General features: G+C 41.7%; 1 protein-coding gene across 1 annotated transcript in view; it reads right to left on the minus strand.

Annotated features, from left to right (window-relative positions):
• LOC111270087 (vesicular glutamate transporter 1) overlaps nucleotides 1–13407 on the minus strand; it is a 125357-nt gene that overhangs the window by 108784 nt on the left and 3166 nt on the right. The window lies entirely within an intron of this gene.

A 13407-nucleotide genomic window follows, 5' to 3' on the forward strand; every position in this document is an offset into this window, starting at 1 on the left:
ATATTTTCGAGGCTGAAGAAGCCGTTGACAGTACACTCTAGTCGAATATCTGACTCTGTTTTCGATATTGAAATGATAATTTTTCATACATATACGTTTCGCAATTCTACTTCCACTAGACGGATTGAAATCGGCCTAAATATTGGAAAATTCTAGGCTCTGGGAGCCTCGTAGTAAGTGATATAACTGATATATATATATATATATATTCTTACATATATGTATAAGAGTTCGAGCCTACATCTGCGCATTTTGCATTAAATCTAGTGGTTACGTAGACTACAGCGTGTAGATCAATTTTGTGCAGTGAAGTGGCAAAAATCTGTGACCCGACGTTCGCGAATGAACGAGAGTAAGTCGGCAGAAATTCGATTATGACTTTTTTTGGGCCATTTACCATTTCTTTCAATGTCTTGATGGGTATTTCAGGATTGCCTGAAGGATATTTCCAAAGTTATTATTAGCTACTGATGATTTCCGTTAAGAAAAACCTAGCTAAGCCTGTCATTGGCTGGATAGCTGATCATTCACATATTACTTAACTTATGCGGAAACAGGACCTAGGTTGAGCCGAGGCTTATGTCGTAAAAACTTACTACAAAAATCAAATAACGTTGATCGAGCGAAGGGCGTTAAAAAAATGAGTAACTTCGGTAAGGTGGAGGTGGTCGTGTTCAGTGAAAATGTTGCGCGCGTTATTTGCCACGAATATTGAAGGTGTACAACTTGCAGGGGGGTACTGTGGCTTGTGGCAAGGGCAATTGTAAATAATGACAAAGGGGACCGCTGATAAGAAAGCGTGGAATTGAAATTTATATAGCCCACAAGATTACGCAGTCCCAAAGGGGTGATTCATATGAAAACCATAATTGCTCCTTCGTATATGAGCACACTGGGAATTTCCACTGGCACAGTGCGTTTGGGTCATACAATTGACACAGAAGAGGATCGAATAGTGAAGATAATATATACGTGATCTGTCTCCTGCTTACAGAGCATTTCTAACGGATACATTTCCACAAGCGTTGTCAACTCCAAAATAAAATAATTTAGTCGTAAGCTCATTCAAGCTTGTATACAAAATCAACAGTTACTACGGAGATCAAATGTACAGCCACCTAAAGCGAAAGGGCGATATCCCGTCTCGGTGTGCATTTTAAGTCGTGACATTGTCGCTCTCCCAAGATAGATACTTCGTCTAAAATCGTGTGCAGAAAATCGGTTCTTATTATATATATATATAATATACCTTCTTCAGTGAATATGCTATTAATTTACGAGTGGCATAAACTAGCTATAAACTACGCGTTTACTTTTTGATTGACTGGGCATTGTCTTGTCGAATAGTAGTCTTTGAATTGAAACGTGTTACCATAATGGCTGTCCATCTGTGTTAGGTGCGTTGCGCTCTGCGATTCATATCGGTTTACCTTTAGAGGGCTAGAATTGGTCTCCCTGATGTCTCTATAGGTACTATAAGAACGAGTTGACTATGGCGCGACTTGCGAACCAGCAGCAGCTCCGTGAAGACTACTCGATGTTTTCGCTGCTCACATCACGCACGAGAGATATCGTTGCAAAAATGATAGACTGACGAGCGAGGTATTCTGCTCTTCCTCCTGTGTATGCCAAGAGACTCGGATGAAAATAAGGGCCGACTGCAATGTTGGCATCCAGGGGACGAAGAGTTGAGGCCTTTCAAAAATGAGAAGTGAAAAGATGCAATGCTGAAGTGTGAGGAGGGTAGTTGCCGTTCTCGACAGCCACTGTTATGATCGGCTTTCAACTTAAGGTATCACTGGCAACTTCAAATAAAAGCTTTACGAAGAGGTACTTTGTGTATCAATTGATCCAGCTCCACCCAAAACGGCATCTGACTATGCTAAGCAAATTTAAAGGGGAACAACATAAACAGAGAAGACTGATACCAGCGAATACTGTAAAGTATCCCACGAAAATTAGGAACAATAAAGTCCTGCATATACTATTGTTGTTACGTGTTGTTTTCAAAAAACAAGGATACTCTTAAACAAAAGATAGACACTACGATGTCTGTCGAATATCTGGAATTGTCGACATTGTTAGAATCCTTTACATAGGTTGCAAGGCTTCCGTCGTCCACGTTTCATTAACATAGATTCCATCGCCCTAAACCTATAAACAGGCGCTTATGTAGAGACGTAATCACTCAGGTTTTGAAGTGATGTCATTCTGTAACATAATTTTGCTGGTGCCAACTTCAGCTTGCCTCTCTGTCTTCCACGTATTTTTTCTCGCAAACTTATACGTTATAGCTATGTACAGATTATCCCGCGCTTAATGCTGTTGATACGCTTAAGGCTACTATAAAAGGTATCATCCTGTACGCCACTTCCACGAGGCCGTTGCTTAACGCTATTCTTCGACGCGCGTGTTGTCGCTGGTATATGTTCATCTGCCCATAATCACTTTTAACTTTCTCTTGTGTATTCGCACAGTTGATGTAATCGCGATATTGCTTTTCATGTATTAGAGAAAGCCGTTACCGTCTTTCAGCCGGCTTTCTTCGGCAATATGTACAGCGGCGCATAGACGCAGTGTGTGTGTGCCTCGCCGTAATTGAAGCAGAGGAACCGGGCAGAGCGAGCGATGGGAGTGTTTGTGGGTCGACATCGACCGGAGTGAGAGCCAGTAGCCCAGCCCAGCAAGTAATCTATTCTCATTTATGTCAAAAGTACGCTCGCTCGTTCCCCTTGGGCCTGTCTCGTGTCTTCTCTAAGTCCCCATATACCATTCTCAAGGCTTCCGACGTTCAATCCCTTCTTCCACATTTGGCTTCCCGTATTCTTCACCATCTCTTCCCCTTGCCCATCTCTCAGCTGGCGCCGGTACCTCCCTGCTTTGAGCCTGCGCTATCAAAAGGGGTACCCTTCCGCCGGCTAGCCAGCACAAGTCAGCCTGAAAGCCACCATTTTTCCCAACTATCCTACCACCACCAAACTAGTATCCTCCATGTGCGCGTGCAACCACAAAATCCCTGCTCTTCCTTGCAAAGGATTTGAGGTAGAGGTCCGCCGAGGCTCTAGACCTTCGGTTTGCTCTTTGCTTTACTCCCTACAGAAGAAGAGTTCTAACGGGAAAAAGGCAGATAGCCCTTCCTGGATCCTGGGTCCCAAGACTCAGTTTGTAATATAACGATAGTTGAGTTTAATTTTGCACGTGAGAATACCGCCAAGTAGAGGGCACCACAGCGGCCATCGCCTCTTCACACAGGGTGAGTGAAGCTGAACGGATACAGAAGAAGATCACAGTGCAAGAAATTGAGGAACGAAAGGACACGAGAAAGAAGTTCGAGAGCAGAAAGACATTGAAAGACAAAGAGGAAGAAAAAGACGGAATTCTGCTTGGATTCCCAGCGAATGTTTCAAATTTATTGAAGGGCCACCATTGCCACCATCCCCTTACAGTCCCTGCGCCCTTGTCTTTTTTTCTAGGCCTCTCTAGGTGTAACCCACAAAACAGTTCAGAATTTAGTCATTGCCACCGACGACTTCCATACACCGCAAAAACTGACTCTGTAAAAAAATATGTGAGAACAGCCATCCAATCTGTTTTAACCTACCGTGGCTTCAATAAAATCAGCCCAGTTAACGACTGCGAAGCAAAGCGAAATGGAAGCTATGACAAGTTGAAAATATTCTCATACGCCTTACATTCGCTAGTCAGGGTCCCACAAATCACAGTTTGAACGTTGCTATAGACACGAGACGTATATTAATAGAACTTAAGAACGGTACGGCAAATAATCATAGTTTATTTCTTGTGCCATGCTAATTCAAGTTTCCCACATTTAACTTGGCCTTGCCACTGATCGACGGGTCGAGCTTGCCAGCGTTAACACTATAGTTATTTAATATCAGCTATTACAAGCTCTTTCGTCGAAACTGCGCGCTGTTCAAAGTAGATTCTCTTCATATAAACTGAGGAGCTTTCAAGTTACCGCAATGCAACTCAATCGTTGTTTGACCTAAATGTGCTAAAAAATTAAAGTTAATTAACTTCCAAAGTTTATGGGGCGACTAGGCTTGCCAAAATGATTAAGTTTCAATTTGTGATATGTTGTATTTGTTTGAAGAGCATCGCCAGTACGAAGTAAGTTTACAGCAAGGAACATTAACTAGGTAGTAAATTTTTATTTACAAATATACTAACTAACTCAATTTCGAAGATGATTTTGCTGGATTTTCATTTCTGCTAGAACGGGCCATCCTGCAGTGGCTCAAATACAAAGAAATATAGACAAACGACTGTTGTTTCCTTTTTGTACATCGCTGGGGTGCACTACTGGGGGAACTACTGGGGTGCACTGCAGCTCGGCAATAAGTTCGTCTCGTCGTTAAAAACTGAAAATTATGTGTCACACTTAAATAAAAGTTAAGACTACTAACTAAAATCTGGAATCGGTTCGCTTTGAAGATGTTTTAATGAAAACTTGGCATATCAATGCGTAACAAAAACGTATGACGAGGACTATAATTGAATCATGTATGAAGCGACGAAGGACGTACACCATGTCAGAAATTGAATGAAATATTCATGAACCGTTGCTATGGCCAATTACAAGAACGATCTTGAAATTACGCCTGCCCTGATCTCTACTTCAAGCCAAGAACTTTCGATCATATGAAAAGTCACACGAATAAATAAGTGGTTGGCGCAAAAACTGATTCTGGTCCCAAGTTCAGATCGATCCTTGATTATTATTCGATTTTTAGTGCCAACTGCACATCTGTTTTCAAAAATGTACTTCTTGTATGGACTTCAAGCGATAAAAGCTCATCTACGATGAACAGGGGAAACTAGAAAAACTATAATTGGATATTGATATGTTTCTGCGACCACAAGCTCCGTGGTTTGATGAAACAAACTCTCGGCGATTAACACAAAAGGTCGGTGTTCCGGCACAATAGCCATGCGCAACTTTTAAACGGAAGAACTTTTAGCTGAAGAAGGATAAACCACCAATATTTCGCAAACTATACAACTGATTAAGACAGAGCCTTTTTTCAAAGACGATATGATTCAGGATGACGATAGTGAAGTAATGTGTGCCGTCAACGTCTATTCGAGGTGTCAACATGCAGGTTGTTGTGATATTGCATAAGATAAACCTACTCAAGAAGCGACACGTAGGGGTATTCACTTACCAAGGCCATGTACTAAATTAAGCTATATCAATGATTTTTATGGGGTTTTTTTTCTGTCTCTGCCGAAATACTAATCTAACTAATAAACAAATATATCAAAATATTTTCTACCACTGACATCCATGGAAAACATTGATTCTCTTTAACCTACTAATATAGAAGTTTGCTATCTATCAGAAATCAAGTCGTCACCCCTTAAGTGTATGGTCCTATGAAAAAAAAGAAGACGACTTTTTTTTAATATAACCTAAATTCATGCTCCTTTTACTCTTCTTCGTTGACGTATACGTCAAGTAATTATTACCGAACAATCATTCTGTACATTATCAGACAGCAAAATTACCTATATAAGGTTTTAGTCAGGTCGTCCTTATCGTAGACTGAGGTGGGGTGGCATTGCCGCTAGACCATATAGTACCCCAAAGGTGCCAATCATCGTTTCTGGAGAAAAGACAGCGCTACCCACAAAGTTAGGCAAACGAAGCATACACACACACTGGTCACTTAGTGTGACAGCATTGGTCCACTGGTAGGTAGTTAATGGAATTGCTAAAAGCAATCGCATTGATCTTCCCTCTGTGTTTTGTAAGCTCCGTCTACTTCTATTTCCTCCCTGTAGAATGAGGGCCTGTACTCGCAGCTACCCCCGAGCTCCAGATGTCGAAACTCCAATGCACGACAGCCGTTCTTAGAGCGGAGCATCCTTCTTCTTTGGCGACCGGTTGGGCGGGTCTAGTCGCCACATCTATCACAATACGCCTATCTGTACTGACAATGGGCTTCTTTCTTATCTACCTTGCTTCAAAGGCACATAGCCGTGACTCAGGGTTGCCAATGTGGCCCTCGGCCATAGACAGTCTGTTTCCTAGACGGTAGCACAGTGACCTTCTATATGTACCTGATGTCTAATCGTTGAGCACTCTGTTAGACCGAACTCTTATTTGGAAGGATGCATCCACGGGAGTAGGAAACGTACGTCGTTTGAAATGTAAAACTCATGCTTACAGCCAATGTATTCAAATATGTTGGCCTTAGAATGAGGAACAAAAACAGCATGTAACTTTAATATAGCTCGTATTTTCCGACTACTTGGAAGGATAGGATTATTTTATTAGGTGTGTACTTCCACAGAGCTTTATTAGAGTGGTTAAGCCTGTGAATGTATGACATCTTACACATAAGTTCCTTAAGATTTGAACTGCTTGAAGAATATTTTTCAATAGAAGAATAGAATGTTTTTCAGTTAAGTAGGTACTTCCCAGATGCCGCTTGTAGCCAATCGCGTTTTTTTTGGACTTTTTTTTTCTTATTAACACCTCAAGTTTTAGTATACGTAAATTACAATTTTCGCGGCACCATCGACTTGCAGTGATGAAATTAAGGCCATCTACTTCAGTAATGTTTTGAGAGGATGTTGTAAAACTGATATTCTCGATCACAGACGGGTTCTTGCAGCGCAGGCGACACGTTTTTACAATTACCTTATCCACTTTTCTCGTAGCTTCAGTTTTTTGCGTACTGAAACATCGGCGATATAATTAGACAAACCAAGACCAATTCAATTGCATTTTAATATGCATTTTGATTCCAACGGTAGCGATGCCCTACTAGATAATGATACTCTCTACCGTAACTCTCATTTATATAAAATTGTGGCATTCGATCTAAATTTGCGCCGTTCTCAAGCTTGGAAAGATGCACAGATAACCAATTGATTTTTAAACGAAACAGAATCGATAGTACCGATTGTGTAGCGACAAGCTCATTAAATGGCCAAAATTATCAGGTCTTGGTTTCTTTAAGACTAGTCCGCTGCTTGCGTTATTCATAGTTATAGCTTATTTGCTTAAATATAGGCACAAAACAACCTGGACGTCAGAAGTTCATGCAGAAAAAAAATATCGATACCAACGGGCATAGCAAAAGGGATCAGACCGATATAGAGGTCTGAAAGGGCTTTTGCCCTAAATGAGGCTCAGATCCTGGAGGTACTCGCTAGCTAAACGTATACCAAATGCGCTATGCACGATGTGAAAAGATTAACTTTTATATCAGTAATCATGACATTCATTAAGACAGCTCTGTGTTTTATTTTCTTCTATCCTAGTATCTTTTTGTCTCCATGTAAAATTTAAGGAAGATCGCCCATCTAAAGTAGCTGCATGGACCCGGCATCCAGTATTGTTTCTGTTTTCATACACCGTGTCGTATCCAAGTCCGTTCAGGCGGTCTGGGTTAGGTCAAGTAAGGCACCGAGCTAACATTAAGGCAGCGTACTCTCTGCAGGCCCACGTTAGGCTGAATCCTGACTGACTTTCAGCTCACTCGCTTGTGGATATCCTCACATTACATTACATTGATTGAATCGAATTTAGCTAGAAGCAATGCCTTCCCATATATCGCTTCAGATTGAATGTGACTAGGGGGGACAAAATGAAAAAAGTTCAAAGCGAAAGCAGGATGTTCGAACAGGTTTGCTACTAGTCCATTGCCAAAATAGGTTGAGACTATTAAACCCAGTTTAACGACAGACTGTGTTTTTTTTTTTTGATGTCGTCAATAGTAAAAGAGGGTGGGTCAAGTTGGGGGCATGTACGGCATTTTGTATATGTTGCGACACATCATACATTGAAAGGCTTACATAGAAATGAGTGACTTACGTAGCGATTGCAGTGTCTATCCAAAAGGTAATGACTAGCCTTATCCTAGCAATCAACTATTAACACTTTAGACATATTATTGAATAGGTGATGAATGTTAGTAGAGAAGATGAACGACCCCGCAAATAGAGGAATGATCTTTGATTCAGTCGTGAATAAGTGAATTGACTTTCTATAGATAAAACTTGTTAAAAACGTTTTATATTATTGAATTTTGCAACGCTCCAAAGGAAGGCCACTTCTCTCGTCTCAAACTGGTGCATTCGTCCCCACACACTTCGCTGTCATACACAATGGCATTAGATCTCCGTAGAGGTCAAAAGTAAACTAAACAGAGAAAACTAACATCCGCTTAAATGATCCACTATTGGAAACTCACTCCAGATTCAACGCCGCGTTTTTGCTTTCTCTAGATCGTCGCACCATTGATATAATAATGTACCCGATGCACGATGAACTTCAGTTTGCTTTTGCAGGATACGACCTCATCGCGTCCTAACAGAGGCTAGCTGCCATAAAGCACATGCACAATAAGTCATTCTCTGAACTACTCCAAGGGATGATTTTTCTTCAGGTGACCAGCGTGTCTTTATCCAGTTGCAGGTCGTCGATGTAGACGATCGGTTCATTTCTAAATCGAGTGATTTCGTCCTGGCCGATTTCTCTGAGCTGATAAAGTATGCGTGTAACATTGTTCGATGAGCTAGCCTCTATGCGTGTTCGAGCCTTGCGGTCGATCGATAGTCTCTGCTGTTGTCGTACCTAAAAAGAAAGCACCGCATCAATTGTTGGCTGGTACAGTGTAACATCCCGGCGTTATTTCAAGCGGCTGGTTCTCGTTAATAAACACTGTAATCTCTGCCAATTCTTGCCCTATGATCTGTTACAGGCTGAGAAAAATCTAAATACAGTCTAACCTGTTCCTTAAATTCAATATACACCTATTTTACATTTAACTTTACCCTACTTTGATACAGAGAGAAACAGATAGAACAGAAGATGCTAAACTTGTAGAACTAAAAAATCTTTAACGGTTTTTTTTTGCGTAGAGAGAAAATTCTCAGTGTTTTATTGACGCGCAAAAATGCCGCGTGAAACTGTTCTGACGTATATATACATTGGCCATGTGTATCATACTTTATAAAGCTGCGATAAGAATCTCGCCTGAATAATTGAAACAATTGAAGAGCTATCACGAATCATACATGACGTGTCCTTCTAGGGCTTGTAGTCATGAGGAACGATAGTGCTGTAAAAACAACTTGCGGAGAAGTTTTTTTTTAGCTAGTTTGGCTCAAATTGGTTTTGCTTCTAAAATTAACACAAATATTAAAGCATGAATGTAAGGGCTACCATTTTCGCCCTTCGACATTTGGACGTTATATACGTATGTGATAGACTGTCAGGTTGTCATGCAGCAAACGGCTAATATATTTTTTGTCCTGCTTGTTGCTCCAGTGGACGATAGGCATTTCGACTGCGTCCTGTTAGCTCATTTCATGCAAATACATTTCATGGATTGGTCGATCAATAGTTTGCCATATAGCCCTAATCAGTTGTATATATTCTGCAGAACTGCTACTAGAAACGCTAGAAACCATATAGGTTGAGTGTGGAGCATAGGCTGTGTATAGGTCTTGATTGATTATTTAGATTGAACGACTGTATCTGTTGTGCTGATTCAAATCTTTTTCATGCAATTAAACATTTAATTCGATTTGTCTTACAATACTAATGGTGACAAAAACACTCCTAATACTAGTGTAACCCCAATTCATGGAGCTATACGGGTGCGTCCACGCAACAGGCTGTAAATTCAACGTAAGTGTTTATCATTATTATGTACAACAAGAGGAACGATACGACTTTGTCACGCCGAGACAGATTGAAGCGGGAACAGAGCATTGAACATCGTGGCTCCACCACGTCCGAGCTGGAACCCACTAAATTTCAGGAACAATTCCATACATGCATTGGAGACTGAAGAAGCCAACGTTAGATAAGTTTCAGATCCTGTGAAATAAGAGGGCAGAGGGTTGCATCGGCTTCGGCTCCCTGTCTCTCTGAATAGAACGCGTTAGGACGGGCCTGTTTATCGTTTAACAACGAAGGCAGCTATGAGGGTCGCCTAGGTTGCTATTATGGTCTTGGACCCTGCGATCTGGGTTATTCCCGGAAGGAAGACCTACTGAATTATCGTGTATCTGTCCGTCCGACCTACTGCAGTAGCTGCAGTTACTGTCGCGCGTTGATATCAAAATCGGCTGTATATGCCTTCTTAAGGCAGTGGTTTGCTTGTCTGTGCTTTCCCAACGTGTTGCTTAATGGCTATAACCTATCGTTGAAACATTAGATAACAGGGACAACGGAAGCGTGTTGACAACTAGTTGGTGCGGTTTTCTGTTCGTGTCTCACTTATGAAAGGAACGAAAAAAATATGGGATCTTTTACCATTTTTAATTCGTGAAGTTTATGCATAATGCACATGCAACTTCGCTGCAGGGAATATTAACAATGCTGATCAAGTGGTAGGGATTAACTGCTATCGTTGTCGTTTTGTTTCCGCACGGAACTTCTTTCCGAACTTCATTATTAAGTAGCATAAAATTATAGATTTAAAGATGCGGCACCTAAACGGCTATGACCAGTCATAGTTACCGACGCAGCCGTGCATTCTGTCCTCTAATTGTGTATAGCGATACTTTTGTAAAACTTGTTTCCTTATGAAAATGTAAAGAAATTTTGTAGAAAAACCATCTTTATTAATTTCAAGTGAAAATTGAAACAGTATCGGCTTTTAGTCCCTTACGACCATAAAGTGGGCCGTGGAAGCTATTTCTATGAATGTTGTGATATCTAAACTAAGTGTAAAATACATTACAAAACATTTGACTTCTATTAACTCTTCCCACCTCGACTTATATCGTATGCTATTGTCACCTTGTCACAAAATCAGGGTTGCTACTCTTCTATCATTGGCGAAAAAGAGCGTTCATATCGCCTAGTTTTTGCCAGGTTCGTATACGCTGAATCGTCCCTCGAGTAACTGCAGCATCTACATTGCGTGCCATCGGCAATCACAAGGCACACACAGGCAATATAAGGAAACAGGGATATAACCGCATATTCTTGCTATACAAATACCTATGTCAATGATCTATACTGACCATGTACGCTAATTCAACGAAGTACCGACACATAATTGCCTTGTCGAGCACGTAGCAACAACCGTCGCGACCTCTAGCCAATTGGTGGCTTTCATGTGGACGTTACGAGTAAGCGAGGACTCCCCAATCGGATGCCGATTCGATGTTACCTCCTCCTTCACACCATGGAAGTAGGCCGTCGTACTTCGCGGGTGCTCGCAAGAGTCCTCGGAGCACAGGCACTGCGAAACACTTCCACACCGCGGATAGAACGAGCCGCCTCCTTCGAACCCGCCTATCCGGTAGTTCCAGCGCAATGCAACTTGGCAGTTGCCTTTTCAGTACCGGCACCGCATCACGCTGTGGTTGTCTTTACAACACCGATGACCATATGAGTGCTCCGCAGGCTTCGCCAGTTGGACTCCGGGTCCAGGTGGAACTCCACAGGCTTCTCCACCTTCAGCAGAAGTCGTACGAGCGCCAGTACGGACCCAGCTGCCCCTCTCAACTCCGATCTACAGAGCCGCGAAGTACGTTGACTCCACAGCGAAGCGCGGAAGGCAGTCCCTGCTGGCTTCGTCCACCAGGATGTCCTATTCTGCCACAGCTGCAATGCCGCTTGCAAGCGCTCCGGTGCTGTAAGCGGTTATAATAATAAGAGCAGCAGGCGAACAAACCTTTCTCGCTAGCCATTATGACGAAGGCTTTGAGGGGTAACCACAGAGGAACACAGTGCCGCAGCTGCCGCAGCGACAATTTACTAAGAGGCACGTGCAGGCCACGTGGAGCGCTATTGCCTTACATCGCACGGCCTTATATATGTTCCCAAACGAAGGAGAATTCATTAGTATAGGGAAAAATGCAAAGTTATATCCTTAAGCACATACGCGGTGATGTACCGAAGCACTGTGGTTAGCGCAACGGACCTTTTGAGTCGACATGAATCGGGAATAGGAATATACCGTTGATAATTGTACCAAACTAGAGTTGAATCTGATTCAAAGATCATCACAATAATTCTCCATTTCACGTTTGCCAAATGTCATCATATGCGTGTGGCCTGAATTAAAAATGATGAAACGATAGTTCGTTTGTTTGTCTTCTTGTTGGCCAAATTTACTCTAGTTTTTATTATTACACAAGTCCGTGCATATTAAGCCTATTAAAGTTCTGTGATACGAAAACATTTTCGCTAATAAAATGTCCGTCCTGATGTTATATATAAATATCCGTGACAAAAGCCTAGGCATTTACCACCCAACGTGAACGTACGTAAAGACTGCCCTGTTTCTAATCTATAATATAATGCAGCCCATTATATTTTCTCTGACCCAAGAAACGGTTGCGTTTCATCCTGGACTAACTCACTCTAAACTGCCGTAGTCTGGCCTGAGAGAACACGAAGGTAGAGCACTATAATCTGTTCAACGACAAGCACGACGGAGAATCTGGCCAGAGCTACGTGTAACAAAGCAGTGAATATGAACCTTCATTACCTTGCCTAATGTTTCGTTTGCCCCACTGTGAGTCACCACGATTTGCAGAGGACTGTTGCTTAGAGACGGGAAACATTGATCGCGGAGAATTTAATCCGACTCCGAACTCGATGATTGCCACAAGACATTTCTTTCTATGGTGCCATCATCACGTATTTCCTCCCATTTGTTCTAACTTCTCCGCCTATGACCTGCGTTCGTTATCAATTCACGCAGCGCCCAGGGCAATTTCCGGTGTACCAAAATACAATATAACTGAAGGGTTATATACATATATATACGAATATATTATACAATTGTTTGTATTAGACGTTTTTTTATTTCTTTCACAGTCCACACCACAAGGAACCGCACGTTTTATCTATATGAATATACGTAGCAAGGATGTTTCCCTGCTTATGACGTACATGTATCCACGCACGCTCGCTGAGGATCCCCTTCAAGTGACTTCTGTATGTTAAATGTATGTTTAGCAGAACCCCGCTAACCGTGACGGTAAGCAGATACATGGATTGCAACGAAAAGAGCCGAAAATAAATACTGCCACGAAATGTATATCAAAGGTGTATTTTGAAAGTCGTAATTCCGTTCATCATTATCTAGTTGACGATGCGAGAATTCCTTTTATTTAAGTCAATTATACCGAATAAAGCTGACTAAGCTTAGATCGATATTGTTATTTGTTTATGTTTAGTTGTAGCCGGTCACGTCAACGATGCCCATTGTGGTGGTCCTCAAATGATCAAGACTGGATCGCTATTGCGCGTCATTACGTTGATTAGACACTAACCACCTCAAAGACACAGTGAGGTCAAGCAAATAGACTCAAGTTCTTTTACGTTACAATACTATTGCACATCTTGCTAAAATGGGCTAAGATGTTTTCTGGGCTTGTTTTTGTCCCCTGCTTAGGTCGTTA

Source organism: Varroa jacobsoni, unplaced genomic scaffold, assembly GCF_002532875.2.
Source record: "Varroa jacobsoni isolate VJ856 unplaced genomic scaffold, vjacob_1.0 scaffold_1444, whole genome shotgun sequence".
NCBI classification, from domain to species: domain Eukaryota; kingdom Metazoa; phylum Arthropoda; class Arachnida; order Mesostigmata; family Varroidae; genus Varroa; species Varroa jacobsoni.